General features: G+C 34.7%; 1 protein-coding gene across 3 annotated transcripts in view; it reads left to right on the forward strand.

The window, feature by feature from the left end:
• Positions 1 to 2,441: 2,441 nt before the first annotated feature.
• The window catches only part of LOC107581581 (RNA binding protein fox-1 homolog 3-like), a 396,539-nt gene continuing 387,584 nt past the window's right edge, over positions 2,442 to 11,396 (forward strand). For all 3 annotated transcript variants that reach the window (XM_016267198.1, XM_016267196.1, XM_016267199.1), the window contains exon 1: positions 2,442 to 2,542. The gene's annotated coding sequence lies outside the window, so the exon portion shown is untranslated. The remainder of the gene's footprint in view (positions 2,543 to 11,396) is intronic.

The following is an 11,396-nucleotide window of genomic DNA, read 5'->3' on the forward strand; positions in this document are numbered from 1 at the left end:
GCAGAATTGTGCTTGGTGCAGTGACATGCAGACACGAGCAAGTCTCTGAAGCAGAGTCCAAGTCAATTCTCAAATACTTTTTGGTTTTCAAATACTTCTTTATATAGACGTTTAAATATGCTGTGGGTTAGCTTTTTAAACCAATTTGTTCAATATATATATAAGGATTTAGTTAGATTTTTTTTTATTAAATCAAGTATTAAGTATATATATACATTAGATTTTACTTGAATCAAAACAAATTATCAATATTATACACTTTTTAAAATCAACATTTGGTAACACTTTAGAATAGGGAACACATGTTCACTATTAACCAAGAGTTTTCCCTCAATTAACTGCTAATTTGCTGCTTATTAATAGTCAGTAAGGTAGTTGTTAAGTTTAGGTATGGGGTGGGATTACAGGATCTAAACTATGGTCATGCAGAATAAGGCATTAATATGTGCTTTATAAGTACTAATAAACAGCAAATATGCTAGTAAGCAACTAGTTAGTAGTTGGAATTGGTCCTTAAAATAAAGTGTTACCGAACATTTTATTCATTTATATATATATATATATATATATATATATATATACAGTATATAAACACTTTAGTCCAGTTTCTTTTTTGTGATTTAATTGCAATGGCTGGATTTGATCATGGGTTGTTCATTGGTGGATTCTAAAGCTCTATCACCACTCTGACTGCAGTTACAGGAAGAGTTCTGTTTAAGATGAGTTCATGTTTTGATTGTGGCTATAACACAACATCAGTATTTGGCATGTGTTATGGTGCTTTTTGATAGCAATGCATAGCTAGTAATTCTCTGCATCTCACAGTTCATTTTCATCTCTGCATTATTTTCCTCAGAATCCTGTTCAGTCAAGAAGAAATGCTGCCAGTTGAAGCCTAGTCTGTGATAGCGGTGGAAAACAACCAGTCTACTTCCCGGAAGAATACAAGACTTCTCTGATCTGGTAAGCACACACAAGAAAACTCAAGTTCATTTCCGTAGTATAGTCTTAAATAGAACTAACTGTCGAGGGAGTGTTGCATAGTATTTGTTATGTTATTTATATGATTAATTCTATTTGAGTGTTGTACTTGCCTTTTCCAGAGATATTTACCATACTTAGTTATAGTTTTTTCTAGGTTGATACATGTTCCCCCTCTTTTCCCCACTTTTTAAATCATTACAAATAAATAATTTAAATAATTTATCATTCATAGTTTAGAAATTTTCAGAACATTTTGATTGTTTTTTCAATATGCAAAAAAAATAAAAATAATAAGATGTCTTTTTTAACATCAGACTTAGTGTAAACAGGCCTTTATTGTTTAATTTAATTCAAATTTGTTTTAAAAATCTAAAAATCTGATCTCTGTATTAGCTTTTAGTGAATGAACGCACATAATAAGGGTGTATTGTATGGCATCCCACAGTTGCACAGTTGCAGTCTGTATAAGCTTTAGGAATCTATTGAATAGGTATATGGTTTTGTTGTGGGATTTGACTTGCAGGTGTCCATTGGACAACACTGGGTTTGGTGACTGCTTTCATCAAACAGCAGAAACACCTTCGGTGTTTAAGAATCACTTTGAATAACATCAAGAGCCACTTTAATTAGTATAGAGAGTATGTTAGGAACTGGCTGCAATTCCTGTTTTCCTCACCTCCAATTCTAAACCTGTTCTCATTTTAAGTAAATACGGACTCCAATCTCCACTTGCTCCAGTCACCCCAGGAATGAATGTGCCCAAGGGGATGCTAGTTTCTCATTCAGCCCGAGTATGTGGGGTGGGGGTGTGTGGAGAGAAGTGTCTGTAAGTGCACTTGAGCTACTGAACTCACGCAGTGCGACAGTCAAGTGCATGGCCAGCTAAAAGTGAAAAGACACAGTGAAAAGACCCTCTTGAAATGTTTGTCTGAATCTCATAATTTCCCTGAATACGTGTATTGGAGACTAATTCCAGTAACACAAACCTTTTATTATAAACTGTCATCCTTTGCACGTGTGCTTGACGGAAACAACAGATTGTGGGGGAAGGGTTGGCTATGTGTCTGGAGTAGAACGGAAGATGGGAATGGAGGAGATCATTAGCATTCCAAGAGAGTGTTGGCATCTGGTGGAGCAGAGCTATGCTTGGCTGCCTGGCACGATAGGGCAGCACCGTGGCCATTAAGGCAGAGGAGTTTGGGGGTTAGGGCCCATGGAGGGCACTGCCACCCCCTACATGGGTGCAATGAGAGGCCCAGGGGCAGGTGGTCTATCAGGGACAGTGGGCTGGAAGGCCAGGACAAATTGTTATAGGGAGGCTCATTTCCCATACTCAGCATGAGGGACGGCACAGCAACTCCATGAGAGTGAGGTGCTTTTTGATAGCGATGCATAGCTAGTAATTCTCTGCATCTCACAGTTCATTTTCATCTCTGCATTATTTTCCTCAGAATCCTGTTCAGTCAAGAAGAAATGCTGCCAGTTGAAGCCTAGTCTGTGATAGCGGTGGAAAACAACCAGTCTACTTCCCGGAAGAATACAAGACTTCTCTGATCTGGTAAGCACACACAAGAAAACTCAAGTTCATTTCCGTAGTATAGTCTTAAATAGAACTAACTGTCGAGGGAGTGTTGCATAGTATTTGTTATGTTATTTATATGATTAATTCTATTTGAGTGTTGTACTTGCCTTTTCCAGAGATATTTACCATACTTAGTTATAGTTTTTTCTAGGTTGATACATGTTCCCCCTCTTTTCCCCACTTTTTAAATCATTACAAATAAATAATTTAAATAATTTATCATTCATAGTTTAGAAATTTTCAGAACATTTTGATTGTTTTTTCAATATGCAAAAAAAATAAAAATAATAAGATGTCTTTTTTAACATCAGACTTAGTGTAAACAGGCCTTTATTGTTTAATTTAATTCAAATTTGTTTTAAAAATCTGAATGAATCATCTCTGTATTAGCTTTTAGTGAATGAACGCACATAATAAGGGTGTATTGTATGGCATCCCACAGTTGCAGTGGTTGTTTCTGTATAAGCTTTAGGAATCTATTGAAGTTGCATCTGATTATTTATCAAAAGTAGTAGGCACTGAAATGAAGAATGGGAGCACGTGAGAAAAACATGAACCTACTGTATCTAATGCATACAAGGATATTGTATTGTTAGCCATTATTGATATTAGTTAATTATAAACAGATTCCATAAAGTTCTTATCTTAAAGAATTGATTGAAATTGAATCATGTAGACTGTTCATCGATGATAGGATCAACCAATGACTTCATGGAATCACCAGTAATCTTTTAGCAAAATATCATTGACTTTTTAAATAATTTGAAAAAAAAAATGCTAAGACTGTCAATTGAATTTAAGTGATTTTAATTGAACCATTCAATGATACGCTGATTAATTAATAACAATTAATTGTATATATAAATATTTGGTGAGAAAAATACAGCAAATGATTCAGAGACATTACGTTGTGGCAGATGAAAGCGTAAGAGTAAATGTAATGACTTTACAGGGCAATATATTGTGTGCCAATATATTTAAAATCCTATAATGTTTGTTTTATTTACAACTTAGATTTTTTTTTAACAGTGTATAAATAGTAGGTGTCTGCAGACTCAGAGAAGCATGTTAGGAAAAATCATTATTACAGAATCAGAGGGGACATGATTAAAATTCAGTATAGTATGCACAAGTTTTAAGCCCTAATAAATACACCAAAATATCACATATATGCATATACATATATTATATTTTGTGCCTTTGAGTTCCATTTCTGTTATCATGGCTCTGATGGAAGCATCCATTTTAGCTCAGACAAAATTAAGAATCTTTCCGTGTGGGAATTTGGACAGTTATTGCACCATATTTTCCATACAACCAGTGATATAAAACCTGACTGCCTTTAGTCTCTCACCGTGCACTTCTGCCTCTCTCCGCCGCCAACAATTGCATGTTTAATATTGTTGAAGTGCTATTAAATCAGACATATTTCTTTTGCTCTGAAATGTTGCTATTTTTGTGAGATTGTGTCAGCTTTAAACTAATGCTGAAGAGTAAAGTACAGTGCCTGTTTTGAGCAGAGAAAGCTCTTTTTAATATGAAACCTAATCCGGAAATATCTTGGCAGTGCACCCTGGCTGTTCTTTAATGTGCAGTTCAAATCTATGCCGATATAGTGCATTAAACCTCTTGGAAATGGCACGTCTGTCTGCTATAAGCTCTCACTCACCGCCTGCTCTCTCTCAAAGTTTTCAAGCGGCAACAATGACGAAGGGGCATCACATTGTCTCTGCAAAACGTGCTGTGGGATAGCCATCTTATCTCCACACTCCAGGCTCATGTAAACACAAAAGCGCTCTTTCTTCCTCTCCTTCTCTCCTCCTCTCCATCCATCGCTCTCACTGATGTGACTCAGAAATGTCCCCGCGAAGCGCTGAGGCGTTGTGTGTTGTAGTGTAGCAGTGGCTTGTTCATTCCCTCGCTTCCCCCTCAATCTGCTGTCTTTTGTTTACCCAACAGTTGTTTGACAGAGAGCGCAACACATGCCTATTAGGGCATTTGTGCGGCAGGGAGAGATTACAGCCTGTAGTTCCTTTTTTAAATAAACTCCCACTCACTGCACTGTAATCTGGGTGTGATAATCCCTCGCTATGCCAGTGCTGACAGACAGTGATGGGCGGCAATCTGGTGGAAGGCCTTTTTTTCTCTCCCCCTCTCCAAGACACTTATGTAAAGTAGCCATTTATTTTGCATTAGAAACATCTTCACATTATGCATTAAAGTAATTTGTGCATTTAAATGTGCATTTACAGTAAGAGAGATAGGAGAGATGACATCACCCACATGTGCATCAATAATGTGATTTGAATGCAATTTTGGGAGGAAAACCCAAGTAAACACATTACTCTATTTAGTGTTATGTGATCACTCATAAACGTAATTGCATAAATGTAGGTGCATGTGTAGGCAAGTGTAAAGTGGATTGCTTTGATCTTTAGCATTAATCTGATTTAGCATTAATACAGAACAGCGAATAATGGTGGTTTTTCAACTGAGGGCACTTTTATTTTTATTGATTGGTTTTTGGTATATGAAGGTCATAGTTAAATGTATCATGTGATTGACCCTGACTTTTATTATTAAAATATACAAATCCATCATAAATAGATATATATTTTTTAAACTGTTATTTTATTTAAAACTGTTTTATTTATTTTTGATAATTAAGCAGTTTTTTCACCAATTCAAGCAAGTCCTCAGTTGTAATGTATTTTTGAATACAACCAATAATTTTGCCAGGAATACATTTTTTTATTTTAAGTTATCATACTTTACCGTTGTCAATGAAGAGGAAATGTGAGGGCATATATGTGAAGAAAAGGTCAATATCATTTGTGTGTATTTAGGATAAATGCTAGCTATGCAATTAGCATTAGCAAGACAAATTCAGTCATTTTATTTGTAATTTTGGCAAATTATAACAATGTGTATTGTGGAAATGACAATTGAGTGAAAGTGACTTTTCAGAAAAAATGGCAGAAATTACAGTCCACTGGGTCAGCAGTGCTTATAGCTGAGGAAACACTCATAAATATCTGTATATAAATAATATTTCTGTCACTATTGTAGTGTTGGCTTTTTTTTTGACTCTTTGCTCTGTGTAGGGTTTTTCATTACAACAGCAAGGTTTTTATTCCATTGAAATGGAGATCATTTAGCATTTATCATGTGTAATTAACATTTCAGTCTTTCATTCTCCAAGCATAGCCATAGCCTTGTAGAGACATGGCATCCACAGCATCAGCTTCCTCTGATGAATCTTAGCTTTTTTCTTTGTGTTTTAATCACAAATCATGTTGTAATTGCACCTTAAGTGCAATTAGAGGGCTGAAAACTGCTATTTAATCTTCAGCAAAATTTCACCTGATAGCTTGATTTTCATTATCAAAGATGGATAACGAGAGGGAGAGTTGTGCAGCTCTCAACTCTATCATAAAGGCAATCAGTCCTTTTACCTGATTCAGCCCTTCAAAGCCAACTCTCTCTCTCTCTCTCTTTCTCCTCTATAAGATGTAACGGTAAGTTTGAGTGCCTGTTGTTTAATTAACAATGATTTTAGAGAATGGGGTAAAATATGTACTGTGTGTATGTATGTATATACAGTGGGTACGGAAAGTATTCAGACCCCCTTAAATTTTTCACTCTTTGTTATATTGCAGCCATTTGCTAAAATCATTTAAGTTATTTTTTTTTCCTCATTAATGTACACACAGCACACCATATTGACAGAAAAACACAGAATTGTTGACATTTTTGCAGATTTATTAAAAAAGAAAAACTGAAATATCACATGGTCCTAACAAATAAAAAAGTAGAATCACTGAGTTGGAAAAAGGATCACCCCTTGTGTCAGTATTTTGTTGAACCACCTTTTGCTTTAATTACAGCCTTTAGTCTGTTGGTTTATGTCTCTACTAACTTTGCACATCTAGACTTTGCCATTTTTACCCACTCTTCTTTGCAGAACTGCTCAAGTTCAGTTAAATTTGATGGTGAGCATTTGTGGACTGCAATCTTCAAGTCATTCCACAGTTTTTCAATGGGGTTTAAGTTTGGACTCTGATTAGGCCATGCAAGGACATTCACCTTTTTCTCTTTCAACCACTGTGTGGTCAGTTTTGCTGTGTGCTTTGGGTCATTGTCATGTTGGAAGGTAAACCTTCTTCCCATTGGCGACCTTCTGGCAGAGAGCAGCAGATTTTCCTCAAGAATTTGACTATATTTTGCAGCATTCATTTTTCCTTCAATTAATCGTTCAAAGTGCACTTATGTTATATGTGTACTTAAGATGCTTTTTTCCCTACATGTTATCTTAAGGGTTTTTCCATTGTTTTAATTTTAGTTTTAGTATAACACTATAATACCATTTATATTTTTACTTTTTTATAATTTAAAGAAGAAACCAATCCGATGTATAGTTGACATTTGAGGCTTAATACTATAGAAAAGCACTAAAAGTGTTTTCAGCTTGTTTATTTTCATATAAAAATACGGCATGCAGTTGCATCAAACAATGGTATAAACATCATTCAATGTAAATTGTGATAATCGTAATTAATAAACGCAATTACAATTTCAAGGCAATAATCGACAATTACGATTTTTGTCATAATCGTGCAGCTCTACAATGACCATTCTTTGTCATAAATTCCTGCAACTGCTTCAGAGTTGCTGTAGGCCTCTTGGTCGCCTCTCTGACCAGTTTCCTCCTGGCTCTTTCATCCAGTTTGGAGTGATGTCCTGATCCAGGGAGGGTCTATGTTGTACCAAATAGCTTCCACTTCTTAATAATAGACTTCACTGTGCTTCTAGGCATTGATAAAGCCTTAGAATTTTTTTTATCCATCTTCTGACTTGTGCCTGTCCACAACTTTATCCCGGAGATATTTTGACAGTGCCTTGCCATCCATAGTTGATTGTTTGCTTCAGTTGCACTACCAATGACTGAAATACTCCAGGAAAGCTCTTTTCATGCCGAGCTAATCAAAATGACCACAGCTCATCACAGTTGAAAGTCAGATTTGTGTGCCATTGAGAAGGTGATTAGCTAAACCTGACTAATGACTGAAAGTCATTTTTAGGAGGGGGTGATCCTTTTTCCAACTCAGTGATTCAGTTTTTTTTCTGACATTTATATAAGATATGTATAAATATTGATTTAAAAAATATAAAATATAAATGTTTTTTTAATGTTGCATTAATACTGCATCCACTGTCTGTCTGTCTGTCAAGTTAATTTTGTGCATTCAAAATCCATGGGCTCAAAAATCTTATGGGGCACAACACTGTCGGGACTAGTGTCTGATTTGAACAGAGCTGAATGGAGTGCTTTGCTTGATGTGCTGAGGCTGAATAATCAAGACTGTATCTGTGTGCAAAAGCTTTGATTTTGAGGTTTGAAAACACTGTTGTTGTTGTTGTTGTTTTTATGAACAGTGGGCATAGAATATTCAAGCAAGCACACACACACACACACTAATCTCCATACACCTAAACAAGTTCTTATGTAAAATCCACACAGACTCCAAACGTGCATATGTGCATTATATTATACAATGTATAAACTTCTGAAACTACACTACATCTGTACACTTCGTAAACACAATACATTACCATATATTAAAACTGCAATTATGAGCAGATTAGATTTTTCTTCACATATGTTACACAATATGTCATTAAAACAATGTGAATTAGTGGGAAAGTATTGTTATTTGAGAACAAAATCATAAATAAGCCACTTTTTTTCTCAGTATCATCATCAGTATTTCTCAGTGCATTGTAAACTGCTTTAACTGTCATAAAACTACAAAGTTGTAGATTAAAGAAATATTATGAAGCGTGTTTGATCTTATAAAATAATAGTATTTAATGTACCTTTTAAAAATGTTTGGTCTTACTTGCCCATTGTTTAGTGCATGTAATGATATTTTTGTCTTTGTATAACCATATTTGCACATTGACATGCAGAATCAGATACTGTACGCTATCAAATACATACTGTAGCAACTGCTTCAAGTTTGGCACCGACCGGTGGAGCAGTCCTAACTAGATCGATCAATTCAAGTGTCCTGATGGAAAAGGATAAGGAAGATGCTCTGAGCAGGGTTCATGAAAATATGGTGATATGAAATTCAAGGACTTATGAAAAATCTGTTTTATATTTTCAAGGGCCTAACTCAAACCAAAAAATTGAATAATCAACTATTGATTATTATAATACTGCATTCAGTTTGCAGTTGCCATGAAAAATACTGGCTGTGCAGTACTGTACAGTATATTTTTTGCTATTATTGCTATTGCTATAATATATATATATATATTAGGGGTGGAATGGTTCAACTTACGGTTCGGTTTGTTTCACATTTTTAGGGTCACGGTTTCGATATGGTTCTGTATGTGCTATGTTCAGGCAAAAACTATACTGTCAAATAAAATAAATAAAATAAGAATAATCTATCTTACTACAAGCAGCAGCACAAATAAATGCAATAGAGTAAAGATACAAATAAAATAAACAGTGATTTTCTGTTTTTTTTTAGGTAGGTCTAACATTAGTTTTTAGGTACAGAAATTGAATAAATTAATTAAATGAAAAACAGCATTGCATATTTGACCATATAAATTAAAGATTAATCTTTATTAAAGTTATAAAAGCTATTCAATCAAAAGCAGTAAGTGATTTCTTTGTTGTTGCGTTTTGATTAATATTAAAGGGGTCATATGATGCGATTTCAAGTTTTCCTTTCTCTTTGGAGTGTTACAAGCTGATTGTGCATAGATAAGATCCCTGAAGTTGCAAAGACTAAAGTCTCAAAACCAAAGAGATATTCTTTATCAAAGTTAAGACTCTGCCACGCCCCCCTAAAACGGCTCGTTCTAACACGCCCCCTCAGAGAGAGCTTAATATTTGCCCGCGTTCTGAGGCGCGGGTTTGCGCGCTTCGGACAAAATTTGCAGCCGGCACAATGCAGTACAATATCACACCTACCCAAGCACGCTTGCTTACCAAGGTGACTTTATATTATTCGATTGTGTTCTCTGACTTTTTCAGCTCCCAAAAAAGTATTTTTTCTTTCCAAGTATCCCAGTGCTTACATTTAATCTAGTCTCAAACTTGGTTTACTTTAAGGACCTTGCAAACGAAATTTGCAGCCGGCACAATGCAGTACAATATCACACCTACCCAAGCACGCTTGCTTACCAAGGTGACTTTATATTATTCGATTGTGTTCTCTGACTTTTTCAGCTCCCAAAAAAAGTATTTTTTTCTTTCCAAGTATCCCAGTGCTTACATTTAATCTAGTCTCAAACTTGGTTTACTTTAAGGACCTTGCAAACCCTGGCTGAGAGAGATTCAAGCCGGGATCATTCTGTTTTCTGTTTCAAGTGTTTAGCACCATTCAGAGCTGCCCTACCTCTCGAGAACCTCGCTTTAACCTTTAAAAGTTATTGGCTTTCTGCTTCTTCGTCTTTTTGGTTTTTGTTTCCGCTTGTGACATTTGATAAACTGTGAAATCATTGGTCAGGAGGAGAGCTAGACAGGTGTGTCAGAGATCATATTGCTTATATACATCATCTGTGCTTTCTCAGTTTGTGTATGTGTGAGAATGACAAAGAATGGCAGCAGAAAAACAAAACAAAAAAAGGTGCTAACATGGTTTCCCGGCTCTTCACTCTAGCATTCCTCACTGTGATACTGGGAAGGTGATATGACAACAGAGATTCATTGTAACCGATTGCAGAGATATGGGCACGTGCGTGTTATTCTTTACAGTGCAGATTAATTTTAGGGGTTTCAGGGTGACAGTAAAGGTGACCAGCCATCAGACTAAGGAAGCCACACTGAAACTCTATAAACGCAAACCCTTTTAATCCAAACTCTATTTCCTTGGGGCTTTCTGAAGGCGACAAATAGTCTTCTCAAAGCCACCGTCCCTGATCGGGTGACTTTTATATGGCCTGCACTCCTTCACATGACATGAAAAAAATTAATTCAAAGCTTGATTGGAATTCATGAAGGAAGTACAGTCAGTGTATGTGGTTTACTACTAATAATTGTGTATTGAAATCTCTATTATTATTATTGTTACTATTATTAACATCTTTTTTAAGACTGACATATCATCATCATCATCCTTATTTTTTTATATCTATCTATTTGTTTATTTGTTTATAAATAACATTGTCTTTTGAAAAGAGCGGTGTTAAATATTATTATTTTAAAAATATGACAATATGTACTTTTTTAAGAAAAACCTTTTTATACTGTTATATATTTTTTTGTCATAATAATAACAACTGTGTTTTGCAGTCTTTGATTATTATTATTATTATTAACATCTTTTTTATTGTTATATATCTATGTATTTGTTTGTTTGTTTGTTTTTTAAATAAATTAAGTGTGCTTTGAAAAGAGCAATGTTAAAGATTATATATTTTTTAAATATTAAAATATATGATGCAGTTTTTTTGAGGATTTTTTATATCCAGTGTGATTGGAATTCATGAAGGAAGTACAGTCAGTGTATGTGGTTTACTACTAATAATTGTGTATTGAAGTCTCTATTATTATTATTGTTACTATTATTAACATCTTTTTTAAGACTGACATATCATCATCATCCTTATTTTTTTATATCTATCTATTTGTTTATTTGTTTATAAATAACATTGTCTTTTGAAAAGAGCGGTGTTAAATATTATTATTTTAAAAATATGACAATATGTACTTTTTTAAGAAAAACCTTTGTAGGGTAAACAGTGATAATTTAATAATTTAGCTCAAAGGGAATCATTTAAGATTTTAAAGGGAACTCCACCATTGATA

The sequence above is a fragment of the Sinocyclocheilus grahami genome, unplaced genomic scaffold (genome assembly GCF_001515645.1).
Source record: "Sinocyclocheilus grahami isolate Dianchi unplaced genomic scaffold, SAMN03320097.WGS_v1.1 scaffold36.1, whole genome shotgun sequence".
Classification (NCBI taxonomy): Eukaryota; Metazoa; Chordata; class Actinopteri; order Cypriniformes; family Cyprinidae; genus Sinocyclocheilus; species Sinocyclocheilus grahami.